Source organism: Herpailurus yagouaroundi, unplaced genomic scaffold (genome assembly GCF_014898765.1).
Source record: "Herpailurus yagouaroundi ecotype Mexico unplaced genomic scaffold, PumYag 195, whole genome shotgun sequence".
Classification (NCBI taxonomy): domain Eukaryota; kingdom Metazoa; phylum Chordata; class Mammalia; order Carnivora; family Felidae; genus Herpailurus; species Herpailurus yagouaroundi.
Genome location: NW_024412426.1, coordinates 10606258 through 10632663, shown reverse-complemented (window position 1 = coordinate 10632663; position 26406 = coordinate 10606258). Strand labels below are relative to the sequence as shown.

Below are 26406 nucleotides of genomic sequence, written 5' to 3'. Positions count from 1 at the left end.
CCGAGTGTGTGTCCTCTTCCTTTGCTAAGAGATAAAGGGGGAGCGGGGAGCGGGCAGAGCCAAAAGGATGGGAGGAGAGGGTCGGGAAAACTTTTGTTACCTACTGAATTTAGGTTAAATCAGAGCTGCCCCCAAAGAGAGGGGCAGTACTAGAAGCCAGGAAGTTTTTCATTAGGGCAAAAAAGAAACGGTCAGAGGATATTCCAAAACCCATGCCCAGGGGCCCTACCCGGTCGCGCATCAGCACGCTGCCAACAGGAAATTGCTCTGGACTTCTTTCTGCCACCCATTATGATAAGGCTCATCCACAGTAACTGGCCATCGTGGGTGGGAAGGGGACAAAGCAGAATAGGGTTTTGCTGGGGCTGACAGAATGGAAAGTGGGCCATCAGTGGCCCTGGAGGTTCTGTGAGTCTTTGTGAGACAGCCATCAGTTGAGTTGTCCCTACTGTAGGGACACAGCGGGATAGTAACAGCAAGGACAGAGCCCTTCGCGAGGAGACTGTTAGAGGGAGTTTTGTCATAACAGAAAGATCTACTACCAGGACAAAAGATTATAACATCTCTTAGATCCAGTTTTAATAAATCAACAGCATAAGACCAGATGATAATATAATCAAAATGGCACGTGACAGAATTCCATGCCAATTCCAAAAAAAAAATCCTCAGAGCTCACATCTTATACTAGTTGAATTTAATCACCTTTCAATTTGTTTTTAAAGACCTCTCACTAATTGCCATGCTAAGGCATAAGGCTAGGATTTGGTTCATAATAAATATATCATGAACTGCAAAGCTAGAGAGTCATGTGTACCGATGTTCCCAGGAGAACAGAATAAATGACAGTGAAAACACATCAAGGAGAAACAAAAGGATTTGGGACATTCAAGAACATCTTGAAGTCACTCAGCCAAGTTCCTCTTATACAACGAGAACCTACCCAGCTCAGTAACTGTGGAGACAGTGAATGCTCTTTTTATGAAACTGAAGTGATTGTTTCTATAATTTAAAAAAAAAAAAAAAAAAAAAAGGAACAGCACATAGACCAGATCCTCCTTGTGATCAGCAGGATAGAGTGTCCCCAGTGTCTAGAGGAAAATCATGTGGACTCCCTACCTGCCCCTCCTTCTTATGCCATCCTCAGGCTCCCTGGCCCACCCTTAGAGGACCTACCTATTCCGTGATCTCAAAGACCTCAAGATGCACCTGAGGACAGTTAAGCCAGCCATTAGTTAATTTCACCACTACTGTAACCTGATTTGGGCTGTAAATTTGGAGATTACTGCAAAATTTTCACTTCAGGGACATCAAGCAGTTTCTCAGCCTTGCCTGTCCCGTGCAGCCTTCCCAGACAGGGCAGCTTATAATTCATAATGCTCCACTCTGGTTTCAGATCGTGTCACCCTCTTCTCCACCAATTCCCTGGCTGGCCACCTGGTGTACAGAGTGAAAACACAGGCTTCAAGGCAAGTGGATCCAGCTTCAGATCCACACTTACGTTGAGAGTGAAGTTGGAGGCACCTGGGTGGCTCAGTCGGCTAAGCATGCAACTCTTGACTTCAGCTCAGGTCATGATCTTACATTTCGTGGGTTGGAGCCCTGCATCAGGCTCCTCACTGACAGTGCAGAGCCTGCTTGGGATTCTCCCTCTTCCTCTCTCCACCCCTTCCCTGCTTGTGCTCTCTTGGAAAAGAAACAAAAAGAAAAGAAAGAAAAAGAAAAAGAATGACCTTGGGCGCTACCTCCCTGAGCCTTAGTTTCCTCATCTGTAAAAAGGGACAAACATCTACCTCCTCACAGAGTTCGAAAAAGGATTAAATGAAATATGTATGCAAAGTATCTAGCAAATGGTAAGTAATCAAAAAGTTCTATTCCCTTATTATTGCATTTCTTCCCAAACTGTATTTTTTTCCAGACTCACTGAAAAGTTATATATGTATGCAGTGTGGGGAACCCTGAAATCATGTCTTCTTACTAAATTGCATTATAATTTCAGAGAGGTTTTCCAAGAATAACTGTTTTTATTTATATCTGATAATGTATGTGATGTTGTTCAAATGCTTAACCACACACACACACACACACACACACACACACACACACACAGGTCTGGTTATACTAGATAGTGCATTAAGTGTTGCATTTTACAATTTTTAAAATATTCATTTAAAAATATTTCACCTGTAGGCAGCTCAGACAGTATTCCCTTATTACACATACCTTTGGGTTAAAATACTCCTGTCAAATATGTGGGAAGGATAAACCAGTAAGCCATTTATAATTAAGTTTGAATTTATTTACCAGATTAGCTTGCCCATGATCTGGCAGGGTCCTAGAGGACAGGTCAAGTTTTGTTAAAAGGAGATCAGCAATGTTCTGTAATTTTCAGTGTATGAGTCTTTCATCTCTTTGGCTTAGTTTATTCCTAAGTTTTTATTCTTTTTGATGCTATTGTGAATGGGATTATTTTCTTAATTTCATTTTTGGACTGTTGGTTGTTCTTATATAGAAATGCAATTGATTTTTATACTCTGATCTGGCATCCTATAACCTTATTGAATTCATTTATTCTAAAAATTCACTTGTGGACACAAATAAACGAAAATACATCTTGTGTTCATAGATTTGAAAACTTAATTATTGTTAAAATATCCATACTAACCCAAGCAATCTACAAATTCAATGCAATCCCTAACAAAAACGCAATAGCATTTTTTACAGAAATAAAAAAAAAATCCTAAAATTCATATGGAACCAGAAAGGACACTAAAAAGCCAAAGCAATCTTGAAAACAAAGAACAAAGTTGGAGGTGTCACATTTTCCAGTTTCAAAACATATTAATAAGCTATAGTAATCAAAACAGTGTGGAACTGGTATACGATAGACAAATAATGGACCAATGGAATCTAACAGAGAGCCCAGAAATAAACCCACACATATACAGTCAAGTGATCTCTGAAAAGGGTGCCAAGAACAAACAATGGGGAAAGGACAGTCTCTTCAACAATGGTTCTGGGTAAACTGGATATCCACTAAACTCCTAGAATGCATAGAGGAAAAGCTTCATGACATTGGTCATGGCAATGGTTTCATGGATATGACACCAAAAGCACAGGCAACAAAAATGAAAATAGATGAGCAAGACTAGATCAAACTAAAAAGCTTCTACACAGCAAAGGAAACAATCAACAGAATGAAAAGGCAACATATCATAAAGAAGAAAATATCTGCAAACAACATAGCTGATAAGGAATTAAAATCCACAAGAAATAAGAAACTTCTACAAATCAACAAAAGAAACAAATAAAATAATCCAATTTAAAAATGCCAAAGGACTTGAATAAACATTTCTCCAAAGAAGAGATACAAATGGCCAACAGACATATGAAAAGATGCTCAACATGACTAATCATCAGGGAGACGCAAGTCAAAACCACAATAAGATATCACCTCACACCTATTAGGATGGCCATTATTCAAACAAACAAAGAAAAAAAACGTTGGCTGGGATGTGGAGAAAAGGGAAACTTTGTATACTGTTTGTAGGAATATAAATTGGTACAGCCATTATGGAAAACATTTCAGAGTTGACTCGATAAACTAAAAATAGAACTACCTCATGACCCAGCAATCCCACCCCTGGGTGTTCATCCTAAATAACTGAAACCAGGATCTCAAAGAGACATTTGCATTTCCACGTTCATTACACACTATTCATAATAGCCGAGACGTGGTAACAACCTAACCGTCCATCAATGGATGGATGAATGAAGAAAATGTGATATGTACATACCTACAACAGAATATTACTCAGCTGTAAAAAAGGAGGAAATCCTGTCATTTGCCTACAACATGGATGGACCTTGAGAACATAATGCTAAGTGAAATAAGCCAGTCACAGAAGGACAAGTACTGCATGATTTCACTTACGTGAGCTATCGAAAATAGACTCCTAGAAGCAGAAAGTAACGGTGGTTCTTGTCAGCAACTGGGGGAAGGGAGAAACAGGGAGTTGCTCTTCAATGTGTATAAAGTTTCAGATATTTAAGATGAAAAAGTTCTGGAGATCTACTGTATAACATTGTGCTTACAGTTAACATTATGTACACTTAAAAATTTGGTGTGTGATCTATTCTTAAAGCATAGGATACTGCTAGGAATAGTTGCCTATTTGGTTGCCTATTTCTGTTGCCATATTTGGTGGTCACTGATAAGTCCGTAGCAATACAAGGATTCTAGGATGTCACATGAGAGAAGGAAGATATATAGAAGAACCCCAAATTGGAGGACGAAACTTGCTTACTTTACAGTTTCACCAGAGCCAATAGAGAGCCGGTTAAGAGCAAATATAAGCAGGGGCACCTGGGTGGCTCAGTCAGTTAAGCGTCCAACTTCAGCTCAGGTCATGATCTCATAGTTCATGGGTTTGAGCCCCCCATCAGGCTCTGTACTGACAGCTCAGAACCTGGAGCCTGCTTCAGATGCATGCGCGCGCTCTCTCTCTCTCTCTCTCTCTCTCTCTCTCTCTCTCTCCCTCTCTCTCAAAAATAAATAAACACTAAAAAAAGAGAGCAAATATAAGCAGCAGACTCTTTAAGAGAATGTATCTACAAGTGGAAATACGTAGTTTACATATTCTCTTCATTCATGTATCTATTCACTGGCCTCTCTGACACCACACTTTCCTAGATTTTATTCTACCTCTCTGGCTGCAAGAAAAAGTGAAAAATACAAAAGCTATGTATACTTACATAGGCAGCATGCCATGGAGTAATACTTATGTGCCTGGCTAAATGAGGGGGCATCTGAGAGTCAGAGTTTGAATCTGAGCTCTAGAGGCTTCCAACCAAGTGTCTGACCCTCACTTCTCACAGCATGAGTGTCCTCATCTGTCCCCTTCAAGCTCATCATGAGTGTTAAATAAACTATACTATGTAAAACACTTAACATAATAAACTACGCTGTATAAAACACCTAATCGAGTTCTTGGGATTTAAGAGGCCTTGAATAAAAATGTATCTCCTTCCCTCCCTATCCCCCACATGTTCCTGGCATGTTCTTTACAAGTTTGCTTATTTCCTTGTTTTCTTGGATAGTAAGTTGTAATGCATGACAGAAAAATAAAGGCAGTGCAAGTATAATGGACATTGTACGTGGAAATAAGTACTGACACCCTTGTCTTGAAACTGGCAATACCAGCATAAGATGGTAAGAAATGGGAAGGCCTTGGTTTTGTCCTCAAAGTCAATGCCAGACTATAATGTCCTATGACCAGTCAAAAGTTTAGGGGTGCCTGGGTGGCTCAGTCGGTTGAGCATCCGACTTCAGCTCAGGTCATGATCTCGCAGTTTGTGAGTTCGAGCCCCACGTCAGGCTCTGTGCTGACAGCTCAGAGCCTGGAGCCTGCTTCTGATTCTGTGTCTCCCTCTCTCTCTGCCCCTCCCCCGCTCATGCTCTGTCTCTCTCTCTCTCTGTCAAAAATTTAAAAAAAATAATAAAACATTAACAAAAATTTTTTTTAAAGTTTAGAGGAAAAACGGTCCTAAGAAAGCAATAACAACAACAACAAATATGGGAAGAAAACTAAAAAGTGAGAGGTCAGGATTCTCCTTCCACACCTTAGGAGTGCTGGGTGCTTATCATTATCACCTCTACTTGCCCACAGCCCTTACCTAAACAGATGAGTTTGAGAACCTTTCCCACTTTTGAGCAAAATCGATAATAGCCATTGTGCAATATTTTATTTACAAACCATATCTTCCGCAATATGTAGTTCCCTAAAACTTTTTGGTAGGGGACATAAGCACACGAACCTGCCAACTCTTGACTCCTTTCCTCCAACAACATCTATGTATGGTCAAACTGCAGACACCTTAATCCTTTCAACATCCCTATGAAATGCTTCTTCCTCTTTTCCAGCCTCGCAGGCTGTGTTGTTCATCAAAGAACTTTCCATAGTCATCTCCCCACAATCAGCAGGGTATCCTGCTATGGTTGTTCCTAGCTCTGCTAACCGGTGTTGCCCCATTCACCTACTCTTTGCTTGAGCTTTCAACCTTGCCTTGCAAAGGGTAAGAACCGGTCATGCTTGGTCAAAGATGATTTGCTTCCACTTTCTGAGGTCCCCAAGTAATCTTACTAATTATCATAGGGATACCATAAGTTAACATTCTCAATGCTCTGTTATTAGGTTTTCTTATTTAGGCAAGTGAATTACAAGCCAGTTTTAGACAGACTCATTACAACTAAAGAAGAGGCTGCCATAGGAGGCAGAGAAGTGGAGACAGAAGAAACACAAACAAATAGCACCAGACAGATGGCAGGCCAAAGGCAAAGGACTCCTCTGACCATTACGGCAAACATTTTTCAATTAATAGTTTACCAATTGCTGGCAGTTACTCTTAATTGATGTTGATGATGCTTGCCTGAGGAAGAAGTTGGTTATTGGAATACTATTTGTAACTTGGGCTAACGAGCATGATTACCTCATCTAATTATAGATTTCTGTAAAAGAAAAAAGGACAACAGAGGTTTATTCACGTGGTTGAAAAGATCAAAACATGCAACAGTCAGCTCAGACATAACGCCAGGTCTGTGTGATATATAATCAAACATCCTGCAAAGTGGAGAATGGGGGACCTGATGCCATGTAGGGCTTTGACCAAGATTCTGGAAGGAGCTTCTGGGCAATTAGCCTAATCGTACCTTGTTTCAGCGCTAAAGGAACATCCTTTTTCTGTAATAAAGGTAATGGAATAGTACTGAAAGCTCGAATGAACTAGAACTGCTGTAAACATAGTGGCTAAGAGTGAGGGCTGCAGTCAGAAACACCTAGATTTGAGTCCTAGATCCATCACTCCTCTCTGAAGCAAGGTCTTTAACATCTCTAAATCCATACAAAATAGGGATACAAAACACCTTCCTCACTGGCCCATACTGAGAAGTAAATGAGATAATACACATCAGGGCTTTAGCACAGTAAATTCTGAGCTAACATTGTCTGTTGTTATTCATCAGATCAACAATTTGCAAAAGCTAAAGGAGACTGATTATATTACAACTCAGACCCATACATCAAGTAACTCAAGATTTTGCAGTTTGAAGCTAAAACTTCATGATGCAGTGAACCTAGAAAGAACTCAAAGCCCCCACAAACTGTTCAGTCATTGAGTACCATTTACTGAGCTGCTACACAGCACAGAAAGATACCGTGCCTGGTATTCTTTTTTTTTTTTTTTAATTTTTTTTTTTTTACATTTATTTATTTTTGAGGCAGAGAGAGACAGAGCATGAACAGGGGAGGATCAGAGAGAGAGGGAGACACAGAATCTGAAACAGGCTCCAGGCTCTGAGCAGTCAGCACAGAGCCTGACACGGGGCTCGAACTCACGGACCGTGAGATCATGACCTGAGCTGAAGTCGGACACTTAACCGACTGAGCCACCCAGGCGCCCCAGTGTGCCTGGTATTCTTGCCCACCTCCTTCTACCTCCACATAGTGATATTTTCAAATCGCCATAACATCCCCTCCTATTCTTAAATCCCTCTGATAGCTCCCCATTGTTAAGGATAAAAACCAAAATCCTTTTCATATTCCACAGGGTCTTGCCTAGGCTGGCCCCTGCCTACCTCTCCTGACTCCTCCCATGTACTTTACATACATGCTCTGGGCTCCAGCAACCCAGCCATCTTTCAATATCTTGACTGTATCTGGTCCCGGTCCATGACAGAGGCTTTACACATGTGATTCTCCTTTTGGGGACATCCCTCCCTCTTCTCAAAGCTCTCCCAACTGGGTTAAATTGCCCCTATTATGTGCTCTTGTGGCACCATGTTCCTCTCTTTGTCACCACAGCCGTAATTTTACATTTCATTGTATGATCTTTTGATAAATATCTGTTTCCCCCAAACTCCATGAAGGCAGAGGTAATTAAATTCTTTCTCATCATTGTTTTCTAGTACCTCCCACAGCACCTAGCACATGATAGGTAAATAGATGTAAATAACTATGATCGATTGCTAGATACAGACACATAAAGCCACGCTGTACATTCAGTAAGTGCTTTGTAATTGCTGCTGAGTGATATAAATAAATCTCAGATATTGTCTCTACCTTAAGGTTGTTTATACTCTGAAAGCAGAGAAAAGACATAAAAGGATAAAATGAAAAATTACCCATAGAGCCACAGATCAGCAAGTACAGATTAAGAGAACAGGGTCCACTGAGCGATGTGTCACTGAGAGGACACCAACAACCTCGATCAGGAGGCACTCATTCATACAGTTTTTATTGAGATTGTGTTAACCACCACTTTGAAGACAAAGAGAAACATGAACTAGGAGGAAGAAGTGGAGGACTTTCAGTAGGAGAGATGGCAGGTCAAAGGATGGTATTTGGTTGGAGAAGAGACTCAGACAGTCAAGGGACATGAGGTTTGGATAAAGTACCCAGGTGGCAGAGATTCTTGCATTTTTTGTAAGAGAATATCGAAATGATACAACAGAGGGTGAACAAGGCGATTGTAATACTTGTCCACAGGTGAGTCGGGGATCGGTGGGGAGACAGCTCGGAGGTAGAGCGATGTGATAGGAAGCAATAAGGTAAAGTACATGCCAAACAGCTAACACCGAGGCTGAGGCCAGGGCTTTGAACTAAAGAAATGAATCAGGGTTGACGTTTTGGAAAAATGAATGTTGCAGCTTAATGATAGGCAGCGTGCTGCAATGAAATGAGAGGGGAAAGAACAGACCTGCAAGGCTTTAAGAATGGCACACTGGGATTGTCGAGGGGACATTAAAATAAAGAGAAAATGGGAAGGACTTTCTGCTTTGGGGGAAAAAAAATATTACCAGTTCAGATCTGGGGGGAAAGAAAAATAAGATATTGAAGAGTGATAGGAAGGAAAGATAAAGACTAGAAATGAAGAAAGTAGTTGCAAGTTAGTAATGTATACAGGAAGTTGTCTGAAAGCATGACTTCACATGATTCCTCCTCAGTGGAGAAGCAGAATCTAAACAGTGTCAAGATGCACCCACAACTGAACACCAAACAAAAATAACCAGAGAGAAGAGCAAGAGGGAAAGAAAAAACAAGTAGAGCTTGAGTTATGGAAACTAACACTGAAGGGAAGCTCATTGTGACTAAAACTTCTCAAATACATGAAAGTCAGACTTGGAATCCAGTCAGTGGACTGTAGAATACTTCAAATGATAAGCAGTTTATCTTCTGTCATTATCGCAAGAAGCTATACATATTTTTAAGAGGGTTCTCCCTGTGTAAAAACATACAATTTTTTTTTTTAAAAACTTATCACCGGTTATTCTATTCTGTGACACTCTTCAATAAAATGTAACCAAAGTTAATTGAAAGTCTTACTGTGGTCAGTTACATAACACCAGGATTGCTGAATAGCTTAAATGCAGTGTTTTCCCAGAAATATTTGTCTTTTGGACGAAACCAAGAATGGAAAGTTTCTGCCTTAAAGGAGAACTTTTGAGAAGGTGGAAAGAAAAGAAAACCATATATAACAGAAATATGACTTTTAACAACAATTAACCAATATGCTGCAAGTAGAGGAACTACTCACACAGAAACACACAAAAACACAAAGAAAAGTGAATTTTACCGCTTTAGAGAGTTGATTGTGGATTGTATATCAATTAGATAATGTCTTTTTATTTTATTTATTTTTTTTCAACTTTTATTTATTTTTTGGGGGGACAGAGAGAGACAGAGCATGAATGGGGGAGGGGCAGAGAGAGAGGGAGACACAGAATCGGAAACAGGCTCCAGGCTCTGAGCCATCAGCCCAGAGCCTGACGCGGGGCTCGAACTCACGGACCGCGAGATCGTGACCTGGCTGAAGTCGGACGCTTAACCGACTACGCCACCCAGGCGCCCCTAGATAATGTCTTTTTAAAAAGCAGAAAATATCTCACAGATTGCCTTTGCCAGGAACAAATTTAGGCACATCTTTGGTTCTTATTACTTTCGTGTTAAGCTGGAAGAGTCAATTCAGGCTAACCCATACTGATTCTGCTTTGTATAAGACATGAAGTGAGGTCTACAGGATGAAAATGTGTTTCATTTGGGGCAGGAGAGGGGGTGGAGTTATTACCTTGGTTTATTCAGGATTTTCTAGATAGGCGAATAGCTGCTGCTCTAGAAAGCTGCCCATAGCCCTCACTCCTACCCTGGTTTTCCCTCAAAGATAATGTGCGTGCACCTGTACATGCCTGTGTGTGTTGAAGAATGAGGAGTTTGGGGTGGATGTAGGGCAAGGTGGAATATTAGGTGGTGTATGTGTGTTGTAGGAGGAAGAACTGGTAGGTTGGCCTTCATCTTGAACTTTAATCACAGAAGATGATTTCTCTCCGAAATAACAGAAGGGCACTGTAAAGAAATGATGGCACAATTGTCAGTTACCTAGCAACCTTATGACAAAACAAGTAAGATACTTTGTTCCTGTAACCAAATAGGTCATATATTTTACATTATACAAAGGAATTTCTCTCCTGTGACTGGCCAGGACTCCCTCCTATGAAATTAGCGCACCCTGTGTCTCAGGAAACCACACCACCCTTGGCTGAAGCCTGTATGATCTTAGCATGAAGACCAGCAGGTGTTCTTGGCATATGAGCCCAACTTGCGCTAAGTTTGCGGCCTTCCCCACCTGAAAAGGCTTGCAGATAAAGTGCGGGTTGGGTGAGCAGTGAGAAATCCCTCAATCTGATTAGTTCTTAAATCTATACCAGACTCGGGGCGCCTGGGTGGCGCAGTCGGTTAAGTGTCCGACTTCAGCCAGGTCACGATCTCGCAGTCCGTGAGTTCGAGCCCCGCGTCAGGCTCTGGGCTGATGGCTCGGAGCCTGGAGCCTGTTTCCGATTCTGTGTCTCCCTCTCTCTCTGCCCCTCCCCCGTTCATGCTCTGTCTCTCTCTGTCCCAAAAATAAATAAAAAATGTTGAAAAAAAATTAAAAAAAAAAAAATCTATACCAGACTCAAGCTGCCCTAAGAAGGTACAATATATTTAGCAGGTTAGCAATTGGGACATAGGCTTGGATGCTTGTAACAGAGTTTATAACACTTGATTGATTGATTGATTGATTGCAAAAAAAAAAAAGAAAAAAAAAGATGGTTTTATTAAAGCATGGGGACAGAGCCCATGGGCAGAAAGAGTGCCAAATTTATAACATTTTAAACAAGAAGGACTTCTATTTCTCTCTTGTAAAACAGTCCGGAGATAGGCAGTCCAGGCCTGGTGTGGCAACTTTGCTCTGTGAGATCACAGTCAGAGCCAGGCTTTTTCTATCTTACCGTTTCACTGTCGAGGATGAGGCCCTGGTCCACATGGTTCACTGTCATGATGAAATTCTGGGAGGTCCAATTTTGTCCTGGAATCCTTGGAACCTACACCCACAGTGAATTTAATCTCTTTCCAGGACATAGAACTCATTGTAAGGCCTTCTGTACCTTCTTAGGCCTGTGCCTATAGGACTCAGGGAATTGTCCCCAGAGAAAATGATCTCTAAGGTGAGACCTGAAAGCCGAGATAGAATTAGAAGTAGTAGAAGAAGGGGGTGCAGGCAGAGGAGAGACCAATCCAGGCAGAAGGAACAGAATTGGGGAAGGCCCTAGACTTAGAGGAATCACAGATCAAACACTAGGTCGCAAAACATGCCAAATAGGCTGTTCGTTTTTCCTTATAAAGAAGCAGTGCCTGCTGTATCTTCACTTTGAGAGCACTAATTCATCTTACTAGCATAATGTACCAACTGGATGCATGTCCCTTGGAAACACGAGGCATGCTTTTGTTTTATTTTATGTAATCCCATAATCCCTCAAATGATCCTCCGTGAAGGGTCAGGTAAATAAATAACTATTTTAATGACTTTAATAGAGCACATCCTATGTGTAAAGCACTGAATTGCACATACTGGCCCTGGATCTAAAGTAAGGGAGGCAAACAAGCAAACAAACAAAGTAAGCAGGCGAGAGGGGAGGGTCTGATTACGGACTTCTGTGGAACCATCCAGACTAAATTCCAAGTCAGAATGCTAGCGTTACAGTTTGTCCCACTTAGAACGGCCATCCTAGCACACCCCAGGTAAAAGTCTGGCACATATCTGGGGGCAAGAATACAGGCTGGATGGAAGGGCATCTTTCAAGCCCCACCTTGGAAATACTCAGTGTTAGCGCTATATCCAATCAGGGAATGGGAGAGAAGACCAGACAGTGGGCTCTCTTTTAAGGGAAGAAAGAGCAACTTTAGATACTAAAGACTGTGAGCCTCCTGAAAACTTTAAGTATGAATGAAATTCCCAGATGGCGGGGAAGGGGTTTAGGGAAGCAGGGCAGAAGCGAAGAGAACAATCCGAGCAGGGGGAAAGGTTTGACCCCAAGCTTAGAAGTCAAATGTGAGGTCATCACAGAGCAGGCAGAGAGAAGGAGGCCACCCAGCCCAGCCCAGCCACACCACCTGGGCACGTGTGCCCACTGCACCCCTTGCTCACTGTCTCCCCACAGCATTCCCTGAGTCGTATTCCCTGACAGCATTCCCTGACAGAAATAGGTAACTTCATCTAGCATGGACTATCCAAGCCTCTCTGTGCTAGGGTCGTTTATTTGAGGTTTACATGCTTTGGGGTAGGTCGAGATTATGTACGGTTTAGTCACCATGGCATGAATATCACCAATTTGAAGGCATCAGTGTTTTGGTGTTGATAACTGGCTAGCGCTTTCCGTCTCTACAATTTGCAGAGTGATTTTACACGAATCAGTTTCCTTATCTTCACAACAAACCCAGAAGTAGAAGTACTATCGCCATTTTATAACCTAAGAAACTGAAATGTCAAGACTACGGAGACAATGGAAATGCAAGAGTCATGTCTTCGGCCCAAGTCTTTTGACTCCAAACATCATGCGATTTTCAAAAGAGTACACGTTACACTTACCGTGATGAGCACTGAATAATAACCTATAGAACTGATGAATCACTATGCTGCACACCTGAAACTCACACTATATGTTAACTACACTGGAATTAAAATGTTTTTAAATAACAGAAAATAACAAAATAACATAAAAATATGTCTTTTTTCTTAGAACATTTGTTTGCCTCTTTGCTGTTGCTTCCATTATTTAGGACTTTTGGCACCTTATAAACTACAATAGTTCCTCATACCCATTAGTAATCAGAGGTAGGTACATTCACACTGTTTCCGGTACTAAGAATTCTGTCCTTCCCAGCTCTTTCATGAGTGTCTAATCTTTTTCATTCCCAGTGCCACTATCCTGATTCAGGATTGTACTGCCTGGCATGATGGCCCCATTTGTTCATTCATACAACCATGCAGGCAGCCGCTATGCCCCAGGTACTGAGCTAAGTGTTGGACATGCCGTGGGGATCAACACAGAGTCTCTGCTTTCAAAGAACTTACAGTCTAGGGAGGAGAGAGACAGGTAAATAAGACCTTACCAAGAATGTAAGAAGGCTATAATGGAGCAGGCACATGGCAGGGCCCCTGGCATCAAGTAGAGACGCCTGTTCTAGAGTCACGGAGTCAGGGATATCTAAAACTGAGACTTTAATGGAAAGGAAGCAAAAGTCAGCTGATGAGAAAGGAGAAAAATGCTCAGTTCAGGAAGAAGAATGGCATGAATGTTGAGAATAACAAAGCAATTTCACAGACGAAACTGAGTATGGTTTGATCTGCTGGAAGGATGAGTACAGTGGAGAAGGGTAGTTAAGAGGCAAGGTCGACGTCAGATTAGGAGAGCTTGGGAGCCATGTTGAAGAGTCTGGACTTGATCCTGGGGCAGTGGAGACCATCGAAGGGTTCCACACAGCAGCGTTACATGAGAGACTCGTATTTTGTTTTTATTTATTTTATTTTTTTTTTTTAATTTTTTTTTCAACGTTTTTAATTTTTTTTATTTTTGGGACAGAGAGAGACAGAGCATGAACGGGGGAGGGGCAGAGAGAGAGGGAGACACAGAATCGGAAACAGGCTCCAGGCTCCGAGCCATCAGCCCAGAGCCCGACGCGGGGCTCGAACTCACGGACCGCGAGATCGTGACCTGGCTGAAGTCGGACGCTTAACCGACTGCACCACCCAGGCGCCCTTTTTATTTATTTTTTAATGTTTTTGTTTATTTTTGACAGAGACAGAGCGTGAACGGGAGAGGGGCAGAGAATGAGAGACACGGAATCTAAAGCAGGCTCCAGGCTCCGAGCTGTCAGTACAGAACCCAATGCGGGGCTCAAACTCACCAACCGTGAGATCATGACGTGAGCCCAAGTTGGACCCTTAACCAACTGAGCCACGCAGGCGCCCCAGGAGATTTGTATTTTAAAAAGATCTGACTGTGATAGGGAGAAAGGATTCGAGGGACATCACCCCCATAGAAATACAATGTGAACCACTTACATAATTTTAACTTTTCTATAGACCACATTAAAAAACGTAAAAAGAAACAGGTGAAATTAGTATTTTATTAATTAACTTAATTATGCTAATTTTCACATTATAGTTTATTTAACCTACAGTGTTAGGGGTGTGGACAGAAGTGTATTTGGGAAGAGGAAGAGAAGAAATCTGTTACAGGTAAGGACTCACTTAACTTTAGTCCATTTTACACACTAGCATCAAACTAATCTTCCTCAAATACAGCTCTCATGAAGATACTCCCTTGTTTTAATTTTTCCCATTTTTTACCTTTTGCCTGCCAAATAAAGCCCCAACTCCTTAGCCAGCAATGGACCCTGCCCTCTCTCCAGCATCTCCATCCTCCCCTCTGCACAGCTGGGCCTCTTCGCTCCCACCTGCAGACCCGACATCCAAGGGCAGTCATGACCTTCTGCAGAAGGAACGAGAAGAGCTCTGCTCAGCGCTCTGGAATGGAGCAACTAGCCACTCCCGCTGCTGGGAAGGCCCCGTGTCGCAGGTCTGACTCCCGGCTTGGAAATCTGCCCGGTCCCTTTGGGGTGGGGGCCCCGCTTCTTGCTTTCCATTCCATTCTTTCCTCTTTCCAGAGCTTGGAAGTCTGCCTGTAAACCTGAGTGTGGCAGCTGGAGCCTCCTAACTGCTGACACACTTTCTTATTCCCTCACTCCTGATCACATTTCTCAGTGCCACCTGTTGTATATGGCCCAGTACGAGTACCTCCCAACCTGGAGATTTGTCACCTACCTCGCAATACCAGCTCTCCTGCCTAGGTGACTGCCTGTCATCTGTTGTCGTATTCCCACGCCGAACCCTTCCAATGCCTTGTCTGTCAGCCCAGACTCCTCCTCCTGCCCTGGCCCTGTGGGCAGGTCTAGCCTCTGCCAGTTCACCATCTTTGGCAGTGAACCAGGCTATTTCTAGCAATGTCGTGAGCTGGACAATTGACTTTCAAGGCCTTGCAGATTAGCGCCCCACCTACCACTGAAGCATCTTTCTCGCTACCCTTCTGTACCCTTTACTCCAGTCAAAATAATTTAATCATTGTTTGTTATTCATGCCTCATGCTAAATACCTCCCTGATAGAGTCCTGCCAACCGCTCAGCCTGGAAAGGGCCTTCTCCCACTCCATCCCCATTGACTGAGGAATTCTTCATAAATACTAAGTCCAAAAATATGACAATCATAATCTCCTCCCCACTCTGACTGGAAATTACATTTCCCCCCTCTGAACTCCTGTGGCTCATTATCTGGGCTTCAATTATGGATTTTATTGCATTCCTACTTGTTTTAAATGTCTTATCTTTCTAAGACTATAAATAAACATCTTGGGAATAAGATCCATGTCTGATTACTTAGCAAAGCAAAATAGCTAGGAGAGAGGGAAAGCGGGAAAGAGAGATTTGGCTTAATTTTGCAAAATGAGTAATGGTCCATCAAGGATTATAACTGAAGAAGCTCACACTTTCAAGTGCCTGCTTAGCATCCTTAATCAAATCATTCCTGAAACATAGGGGATAAGGGCTCCTTGTCCCTGTAGACTTTAAGGAAATTCACTGAGAATCCCTTAGCTAATAATATTATTCTATATATATGTTCCTTATTTTCTTCCCTTTTGCCTCTCTTCTTGGAGTTATTACTTTTAATCTCCTTCCCCCCTCCCTCCCTCTTTCTTTCTTGGTCTCCCCCTCCCTCACCCCAACGTTCCATGGCTCCCCAAAACAAAGCTGGGATAAATTCATTCACCCGGCTCAGATCCCTTCCGTCCTTCCTTCGGGCACTTACCAGGTCCACGAGTGCGATTAAGGGGGCAAGGCAGCTTTCCTCACTGACACAAGGAAACTCAAGGACCCAGGGAATACAGCTACTCCCTCCACTGGCTATCTTTTAAAAATTCAATGGTAGTGGGGAAGGCATGGGCTCACAAGTGTTTCTGTTTACGATTAAGGTGGGCAAAGTGACGTCTAGCACCCTGCAGAAAACTCAGCCTCTTGTACACCGTATGGCAGGTGCATCTAGACACGGAGACCTGACTGCATCCTCATTTTGCCAAGGTCTGTGCCACAGTGTGGTGGGAATGAGTTTAGCAGATTGTTCATCATTATTTGTACTCACTTCCCAGCTTTCTTCTTAGGAGCTCCAGACACTTTGGAAAATATGACAACAATCTCACCCAATCCCTGTACGGTAACGACAGCACACTATAAAATAAAATAATTATAATCCACCCACCAAATGTCTGTACTACCTGCAGTATTCTCTAATATTGGACATCTGAGTGACTTTCATGTCTAATTTTCCTGTTCAACTGTAAAAATATATAGTGTCAAATCCTAGGCCATGATCAGGAGTCCTATGATGCTAGCCAGACATCAAAATAAGGGATTTTATGAAGAAGCGTTTAACAATGCTGAAACATGCTTCAAAGTGCTTTTAAGTGGTTAATCATTCCCCTCTGCTTCCGCATCTGGATGATGAGTTCCATTTCCCTGATGAAGCTATAGGTGCTGAGTTTCCATTAGAGGCATCAAAGCAGACTCTCTCTTGCCTCACAGATCTGATGGGGAACAGAGTTGGTGATTATCTCTTAAAATACCATGTGCCTGAGCTGGCATGAAATGGCCAAGCCTTATCTTCCAGATGCTTTGCAGGAATGGAAGCCCGGGTGTCCTTGTGGCACGTATATGGAGACATAGTGCCACCGGTGAACAGTCCTCATAATTAGAACCCACATCCTCTTCTAGCCCAGCACACTTTTAAAGTGTAGGACAAGAACTACTCAATTGATTGGCTTTGGAGCTGGATGGATCCGCTAGTAGATGACGTGAGCATCATTTCTCTATGTATCAGATGTCCAGCAGCTAAAACCCAGAGAGCTCTTTAAGAATAGAAACAGAAACCAGCCACACAAGTCTGCAAAAACATTATTTTTCTTCCTAGCCAAAATAGATATTTATAATCTTGAGCGTTTAAGTGGGCATAACCTTTTTAAAGCACAATTTGGTAGTACTTACCAATATTAAAAACATACATTCCCTTTGAACGAGTAATGTCACTGCTAGGAATTTATCCCGTGTATGTCCATGGACTATTTCAACAAAACATGTGTACAAGGATGGTCCCTGACGTATTATTTGTCATGGTTTTAAAAATACATCAAAATGTCCATCAGTACAAGGACACATCCATATAATGGCTTACTATGGGCTGGTTAAAAGAATGAGATGGATCTGTGCGTGCCAATATGGAAAGATTTCTAAGATCCATCATAAGGAGCAAAGGCCAGCTATAGAACAGTGTGTGGACACAGTGTGATCCCTTATGTGTTAAAAAATGCACACATATGTGGAGATGGGCACATAATTACACTCAGTCACTCATTACACTCATTCTTGTGAAAGAATCTCAAGAAATGGTTAACAGTGGTTAACTCCAGATAAAGGACTTGAGAAGGGGTGGAAAGGTGGCTTAACAGGGTAGGGTACATTTGGGAGAGAGATCAGGGACCAGTGTAGGTTTATTATTTGTATTCCCCACTATTAAAAATATAACAAATACTCTATTATTATTCTACAGGGTTTCTAAGTTAGTGTCTTCAACAGCAATTGAGCGTGTGGCCAACGAGGGAAGAAAAAGAGATTTTGGTAGAGCGATCAATAATACCCCTGGCCAGCTGAGCTGAAGAGGAAGCATTCTTGTCCACACAGAGGAGGAAGTTGGCCCCTGCGGAAAGTGTTTCACTGTGCTTTGGAGCGGAGGGGGAAGTGGAAAGAAGAAGAGTCATAATTTCCTCATCCGGATTTTTAATTGAATTTCATTCTTTTCTTATTGTACTTTAGAAAAGGGACTTTGATAAGAGGAACTAGCCCTTGCCTGAGAATATGAGGGACGAAAGTATCATCTCAGGTCCCCAGAAAGATTCAAAAGGCACGCTCCTAGCCATCCCCCACCCCACTGGCCAATCAGAAGCCTAGAGGAGAAGTATTAGGAGGGAATATTGACAAAGCTACTTAGCAAGAGACCTCGAAGGATGAAAAATATAAACCAGCCTTAGAGAACAGATCTTCAAGAGCTGCTGTTGCCACTGAACAACATGACTCCTTTGTTTTCCCAGGCCTGGGGAGAAAAAGAAAACCTTATGCTTCTGCATACAGTCTTGAACTTGTATTCATCAATCCACTTCATGTTCCTGGTTGGCGTGGCATATGCAATTGCTTATCCCAGCAGTGTGAAGAGATAAGGCAAGACTGAGACTCAAAAGAGTCGATCGTATGGTAAATCTCACCTGTCACACAACGTTTGTTTGTGACGTACCTGGAGGTTTTCCATTGGCCCAAATCCACCTCCGGGGCTTTCATTATGGAGCAAGTTTGTCAACATTTACCTGAGTAAAATATCCACTGACACTGGCTTAGATACGAATCTGATAAAAGAGCATGACTTTAACATTATTTTCTACCTGAGGCTGATCCCAGGATCACCAGTCCCAGGGTAAGCATGAAATTTTCCCCTCTTCTCTCTCAACCATCCAGTCATTCAATATTAGGGCAGAAAAGGGTGGGTCAGCAACTTTACAAGCATTGTTGGATAATTTCCAAATACTGGAGCTTCTTCAGGGAAATGAACTCCCCCCCCCACCCCCACCCCAAGGCAGGTTACTTCAGCTAGTTACAGCACAGGGCTAAGGAGGCTGAGGTCATGAGCTTATTTACCCTGAGGGCCAATTAGTTTCGATCTGTTTCATGGCCACATCCTGCATCCCTCAACCCAAACATCTGTTTCAAAAATGGATGCCCTTGATGGCGAGGGGTACTGATCCAAAGTAAAATAGATGTGTTACTTCAAATTTATCATGCTCCTGGAAAAATGACACAGAACATGTCAACAATGTTAAAATTAACATCCCCTAGTGTCTGTTCCAAAGAGATCAAGAACATTAACACCAAGCAGACTTCAATGACCCCACACAACTGCTAGACTGGTCATCAGACAGCAAATAGCTGCATATTCAGAGAGATCCCATTTCTTCTTCAGAAAGCTGTCCTACTGACAACAAACTCACTTTCCCACTAAGATAATTCTTAAATAAAATTATTTCCTTTAGCATGTAAAGGCTGTCCTACTTGTTTACAGGTATTCCCCCGGGGAGGAAATCAGAACCAAATCCTATACCCTTTATATCTCACTAAGTATTTTACATAAAAACTAAACTGAATGAACATATTAGTTCTGAGTATTTTTTGATCTGAGTATTTGATCTGAGTATTTTTCACACTAATTAGATACTGATTTTTTTCTTCTATTAATTGATAGTCCCTCGAATTGCCCCAGTTCTTCCCTTTTACCCACACACTATGCATTAAATACCTTCCCCCACCCTCCCCAGTTGGGTCACAGAACCCAACAATGATACCTTTCCAGCACTCATAAAAAGAAACAAATTTACAAACTCTTTCCTCAGGCTTTTCCTTGTTTTTGAAGTTTCTCCAATGTAATGTGCACACATAAACAGTATCTGAAATACCATATGCACCCATATCTGAAGCACATATAAAGACCTAGAATTAGCCTTGGGGACTATCTGACATACTCCCCTTGACCTAGAATTAGCCTTGGGGGCCATCTTACATACTTTGAAATCTGAGTACATCTGCAACCTTAAGCTCTCTGATCTCAAGATAAGCAAAGTTTGCAATGCCACAAATAAGAATCACCACTCTTAATCCCTGATTCCAGAAAATGGGCAGCCACACTGCTCACTTAGAACATGAGTCTGTCCACTAGGGGAGGAGGGAGTCTTGCCTTCTCTGTTGCTTTCAATTACCTACAGGTGTCCCCTGAAAGACTGGCAAAAGAAGCCTACTGGAGGCTCCCAGATCCACAGTGCCAGGTATACAGTTCTGCCAGGGGGCTGGAATTTGCCCTCAAAGAAGCACTGAAGCCAGGCCTCAGGGAGAGCTATAACTAATAACTAATTCTCTGGAGGCTGAGCCTGTTTTTAATGATCTCAGAAAGTATGTCACCCTACCCAGAGAGACTTATGCTGACCATGTATATCTTTATTCAAAATCTAAGGTATGGTTGAACCATGAAAGCCATACATCAAATGAGACTGTGTACAGAGAATCTGAGCTATGGAGTCCACACCCTCTTCCCTTTCTAGAATTTCTATTCTTTCCAACATCTTTCAAGAATCTTACCCAGTTCTTCATGGGCTATCAAGCTATCCACAGTTCTTCTGTTTACCCCCTAAAGACCTGGAACATACTCTCTAAAATAAGATGCCCCCAAATCTCTCCAAACCATGAAGCACTATATATGAACACCATTTTATTTAATATATCTTACATACTATGTGGTTCCTCTTCCTTACTACTTGTTTATTAGGTCACTAGGAAAACCCCCATTCTCTTGACGTCTTCCCTCTTTTATTTATCTTCGATATCCCCCCTTCTCCCTCCTTAGCTTTTCCCTTCTTCTCTATCCTATAGTACAGGGCCCCTTTTCTCCTTTACTATTTAATCCTAAACACAGGCTCTGCCAGAGCTATTGCTGCATCATGCTGATTTGCACCAGCTGTGCCTTATGGTGGTTAACCCCATGCTTATAACAGGGGCTCCTTAGATCTTCCTCTGAGAACAAGACTCCACATATACATCTAAAAGTCAAAACTAGTGGGGTGGAAACGGAGCCAAGAATAGATTCTGCTTTGAACTACTGATCACATTAAATAAGAAAAAAAAAATGGAACTGGAGGAAAGAAAAATGCTACCTAGAGTTATAGCTTAAGGATTTTTTTCTTGGACACATATAACAAACTATAAAGATAATCTACTCCTTCAAACGTCCCACTTTTAAATTTAATGTTAATTCTTTCAATATTAATGAGGGAAAGAGGCAGGTCAAGGCAGGGAGTGAAGGAAGGGAACACTGTCATCATGAAAAATTCAAGTGACAATAAAAAGTATACTCCCAAATTAAAATAAAGCAGCCAGGAGCTTTATCATGCAACCAGAGTTGGCAAAGCTTAGGATGCTTGAGAATCTTACAAAATTGTGAAAAACCAAGTGCATGAAGCAACAGTTGGGAATTCAAGTTTAATGATGTTATTCTCCAACTTTGGGCAAATCATAATCTCAGATCATCAGTTTTCCTATCAACTCCCTCTCTGAGGAGTCACTGGCAAGGTCACCAGATGGTTTGTGTATACTGAATTGTCTGCCCCGTTTATTTTCCATTATGGAACCATGTGTAATGGTCCTGTGTTTGAACACGATCAGATATTGTGAATGACTGTCATTAGAATGTAATGACTCTTCTTCATTTCTGCCCCAGTGCAACTATATTCCAGAGTCTCCAAACCAAACGCTATTTGTGCTAGTTCCATAGGATAATGGACAAATGCCATTGGTTTTGTTAAAAGAAAAATCTTGCAGATTGTAAAAATTTTTATTACTTTCAAAAACTCTAGTTAACCTCAAGATCAGGGACACAAACATTAATCCATCTGATGCAAGAGGACACCAGCAGTCCAAGAAAAATATGACAGCGTTAACTTTTTATTACAAAGCTCATCTACTTACAAGTTAGGTTCCCAAAGGCTATCTTCAAGTCTGTTTTTCTGTTAAGGCCAGCAGGACATTAAACAACCCACTGCTAGTAATCTGTTGATGGCAGGCAGAAATGTACTGCAGCTCAGGATAGCTTCAATCCATCTGTGGACGTTCTTAAGTTGAAAATACGTAAGAAACAGAACTTCTTGTACTCATTCTATTCACCTGAAGCACTTAGAGTAAGTTTCTGTCCACTAAAAATAGCAGCGGCATGATTTCAGGCTCCCCAGAAAACACAGCATTCCATCACACTTCAAGCACTGAATTATCAGTTCCTAAGCACCAAGAACATCGGCACAAAAATGGAGACTGCCACCCACAGTGGCAGACAAAGGTCTGGATATTTTGGTGGGCAGACTTTCCCCAGGAGGCATGAAACTTCTATGGCCCTTCACGATCTGCCCCTGACCTCCTTTCAAGCCTCATCTCCCCCTACCACTTCTTCTTTGAAGCCTATCTTCCATCCGTATTGAAGCACTCTTCGTCCCCCACCCCTTCTAGCCTCTATGGCCTTGCACATGCTTTTCCCTCTTCGTGTGCAAAGGACTTCCCTCCCCACCCGCAACTCTTGGTGTAGTTCACCCTGTTCATTCTCCACGTCTTGCTTTATACGTCACGTACTCGTACACATCATTAATTACTCTTAGCTTTCCCTAACCTCCCAAATTCAGGCAAAATAGGCCTCCTATGTGACCCCTTACAACCCTGTATCTCCCCTTTACTTTCCTGATCACATGTATGATGCCTTTATGTTTGTTTTAATCTGTATTCCCCCTGGACTGTAAACTCCGTAAGACATCAGTCCTGTTCATAGTATTTACTCAACAAATATTTATTGAACAACTGAACTATGAACAAATATTTATTGAGTAAATAATTCACTATTCTTTATTTACTAAGGTAGAAATTAATTTATTTTAGATGTTTTATTTAATGATATCTGTCACTTAATTTTTTTACTTATTTACTTTTGCTTTAATTTTCAGAATTGTAAAACATACACAGAAATAGAAATAGATATAATCATGCTCATTATTACGACCATCTGTAATTGACAAATGTTAACAGTTTTGCATATTAATTTCACTCTATTCAAGACTTTCCAAAGGGCCAAAACTCAAATGGTTCTGTGATCAGTCCTGAGTTAACTACAGAGAGAAAAATGGAAATAATATTATCAAGCACTTGCTATGTGCTAATCATTGTCCTACATGGTTCATACATGTTGTATATTCAACCCCCTCCCAAAGAATATTATCCACACTTTATAGAAGAAGAAACGGAAGCATAGGGGATTAACTACTGCCCAAGATAATACATCCAGTAAATGTTGCTCCCACATTCAAACCAAATGCTAGCTAAATCCAAAATCCAGAAGGCTTTCCTCTTTATTGCCTAAATCCTCAAATCCTATCATGTCTGGAAGGAGCTTGCACTTTTTGAGCAAGAAATAACACTTTCACATATGATAGGTACCCAATCATTTAAAAATGTCAATTAAGTGCTTACTATGGGTCATGTGCCACTATCTCATAAATGTGCAGAAAATTAAGTGAATCGGGGCACTGCATTCACTAGCATTCTGGTTAATTTAGCTAAAGAATAAGAATTAAGGGTGGCATAATGCCACGGATGTTTCTTCACTGCAAAAGAAACATGCAACCATGGAAGCAGTGAGAAAATAGCATTAAGAGACTGAATAGGCCCCCGACTGGTTAAAGATGACTAACAGACATGCTACATTCTGACTAGATAGCCCCAGAAAGTTTCTCCTATTTCTACAATGACTGGTTGTGACATGAAAAGATTTTACAAGGTGACTAGATATTTAAGAATCAGATTTTAAAGCTGGCTGTCACTTATGATTTCTACAGTGTCCGGTGTTTTTGTGTTCACAATTGAAAAAAAATGAAACCTAGGGATGAATAATGTGGCTCTTTTCTCCATATATCTTCTCAGCTCTCAGTTCAAATTTTTTTTTTAAGTTTATTTATGTTGACTGGGGTGGGTAGGGGCAGAGAGAGTGGAAGAGAGAGACTCCCAACCAGGTTCTGCTCAGCGTAGAGCCAAACGCATAACTCGAACTCACAAACAGTGAGATCATGACCTGAGCTGAAATCAAGAGTTGGACACTTAACCCACTGAGCCACCCAGCCGCCCCTCAGTTCAAATTCTTACGGTTGCTTAACGGTCAGCACCTGCATGGCTCTATAGTTCCAGTGTGACCTAGTTAAGCATCTTCCTCCATGTGGTCCCTGCCTCCCTTCAGAAAAGGGGATGCCACCATCGGGCGCCTGGGTGGCTCAGTCAGTTAAGCGTCTGACTCTTGGTTTTGGCTCAGGTCATGATCTCACAGTTTCATGAGTTCAAGCCCCCTGACAGGCTCTGCACTGAGAGCGTGAGCCTGCTTGAGATTCTCTCTCTCTCTCTCTCTCTCTCTCTCTCTCTCTCTCTCTCTGCCCCTCCCTCACTTGGTCTGTCTTGATCTCTCTCAAAATAAACAAACAAACAAACTTAAAAAAAAAAAAGAAAGCAAAGGGATGACACCTTGCTCCCTGCCCAAAAGGGATGGTTTGTCCTTGTGTGTATACTTTGTATCAAGAGGCTTGCTACATTTCTGCCAGTAAGTCCTGTGCATGTGGGAATCGCTGGCCTTCTGTGTCAGTGTTGTCAGTACTTTGGACTTCTCTTAGCAAATTGTAATACTACTGGACTCCCAGTTGAAATCCTGGCTCCGGCTTTTGCTTTCACAGATCTACCACCCGCAACAACGCCTTAAAAATAACATCTCCTCCCACCTTGATATGGCATGATCCTTCCATCACAATGTTTCCAGTCTCTGCCATTTTTAGCTTCCCTGATCAACATTTTTACTCTGAAACAATTCAGATCTGTTCTTGGGCTGCATTCATCCTACTTCAGATGAAAGTTTTGAGGCAACAGTGAGTTCGTTTGTAAACACGATTTGACCATAAGGGTGAACAAGAGTGGGAGGAGAGGGTATTCAGCTTACTGAGGACTCCTTTCATCAAGCTATTTGCTTTTATTGTCACTGTATTTTTACCAAACGCGTATGTTGTTTATTTCTCAAAAATCCAATACAATTGTAATGGGCTCCTCTTATTGGCAAGTACAAGCCACAGGATACCACATACAGTTCTGGGCCTTGGGTCTACCCTTTTATATCAGAGAAAATATCACCAACCAACCCCTACCCCCACCCCCACCCCCACCCCCGCCCCTGCCAAATTCTGTCACTTGGGTGTTCTCAGGTGCTCTTATCAACATGTGAGATGGTGGTTTATCTGTCCGGTCCTTTGTTCATTCATTAGTTCATTCAACCAACATCTCAACACTGCAGTGATGTAATCTGAATAAGACAGACACAGTTCCTCCTGTTAGGAGCTCATTGTACACTAGAAAAGATTCTGAAATAAGCATTTGCCATATAATGTGACAAATGTATATAAAGAGGACACCAAGGGCTTTCTAAAAAAGAGTAAGGGGAAAATGGCAAGGGCACACAACATGGTCTGTGGAGATGGAAGACAATTCCTAGAGTCTGAGGAATGAGTAAATGCCAGCTAGGAAAGGGGAAGGAAGGGCACTCTAAACAGAGAGAACAGCATGATGTGTAAAGACATTGGGGCTACTGACATCGGAGTTAAATTCTTTAAAGGGTGCTCATCTTTTACAATCAGCAGTGCCCCACCCCTCAGTCTTTACCTCACCGAAATTTTCTTCATCTATAAAGTTTCCTGACAGTCCTAGATCAGGGTTTCCATTAAGTAAATCAGGTGAATATCTCAGATTCCAGGTCACAGAAGAAGAGTTCATAGCGAAGGATTTCAACTGTTTCCTCTCCTGGGCCCCTGAGAAAGGATGGGCCTTTAAAATAGTTAGTCACTGCGGTGGGAAGACATGCAACCTCTCCCCAACACTCTACATTTATAATCCAAGAACAAATTTAAATAATGTCATTTCTTCCTCGTGTTTGCATCCTAAAAGGGGAAATGGGATTAAAGGACTGAAGACACTTCCTTTCCCTTTCATAGGAACAATTTCAGTTGGTAAGCTCTTCTCCCCCATCCCCTGCCTGTTTACTGCCTCATGCCAAGCTTCTCCTGACACAATGGGGTTTTCAAGGGAATAAAAAGAGATCCTGAAGTTTACAGTGAACACATTGTGGAAAACAATGGCCTGAAACAAAACTGCTTTGCAAACTTTTTCTTGGAGATTTAAGATCCCCATGAATGCAAGCCCCATGAATGAAAGACTTTGAGGCCCTCAAGAAACTGGTTTCCTTCCTTCCTTCCTTCCTTCCTTCCTTCCTTCCTTCCTTCCTTCC

At 41.9% G+C, this 26406-nt stretch overlaps 1 protein-coding gene across 3 annotated transcripts in view; it reads right to left on the bottom strand.

Moving 5' to 3' along the window:
• Nucleotides 1–26406, bottom strand: part of RGL1 (ral guanine nucleotide dissociation stimulator like 1) — a 258991-nt gene that overhangs the window by 128002 nt on the left and 104583 nt on the right. The window lies entirely within an intron of this gene.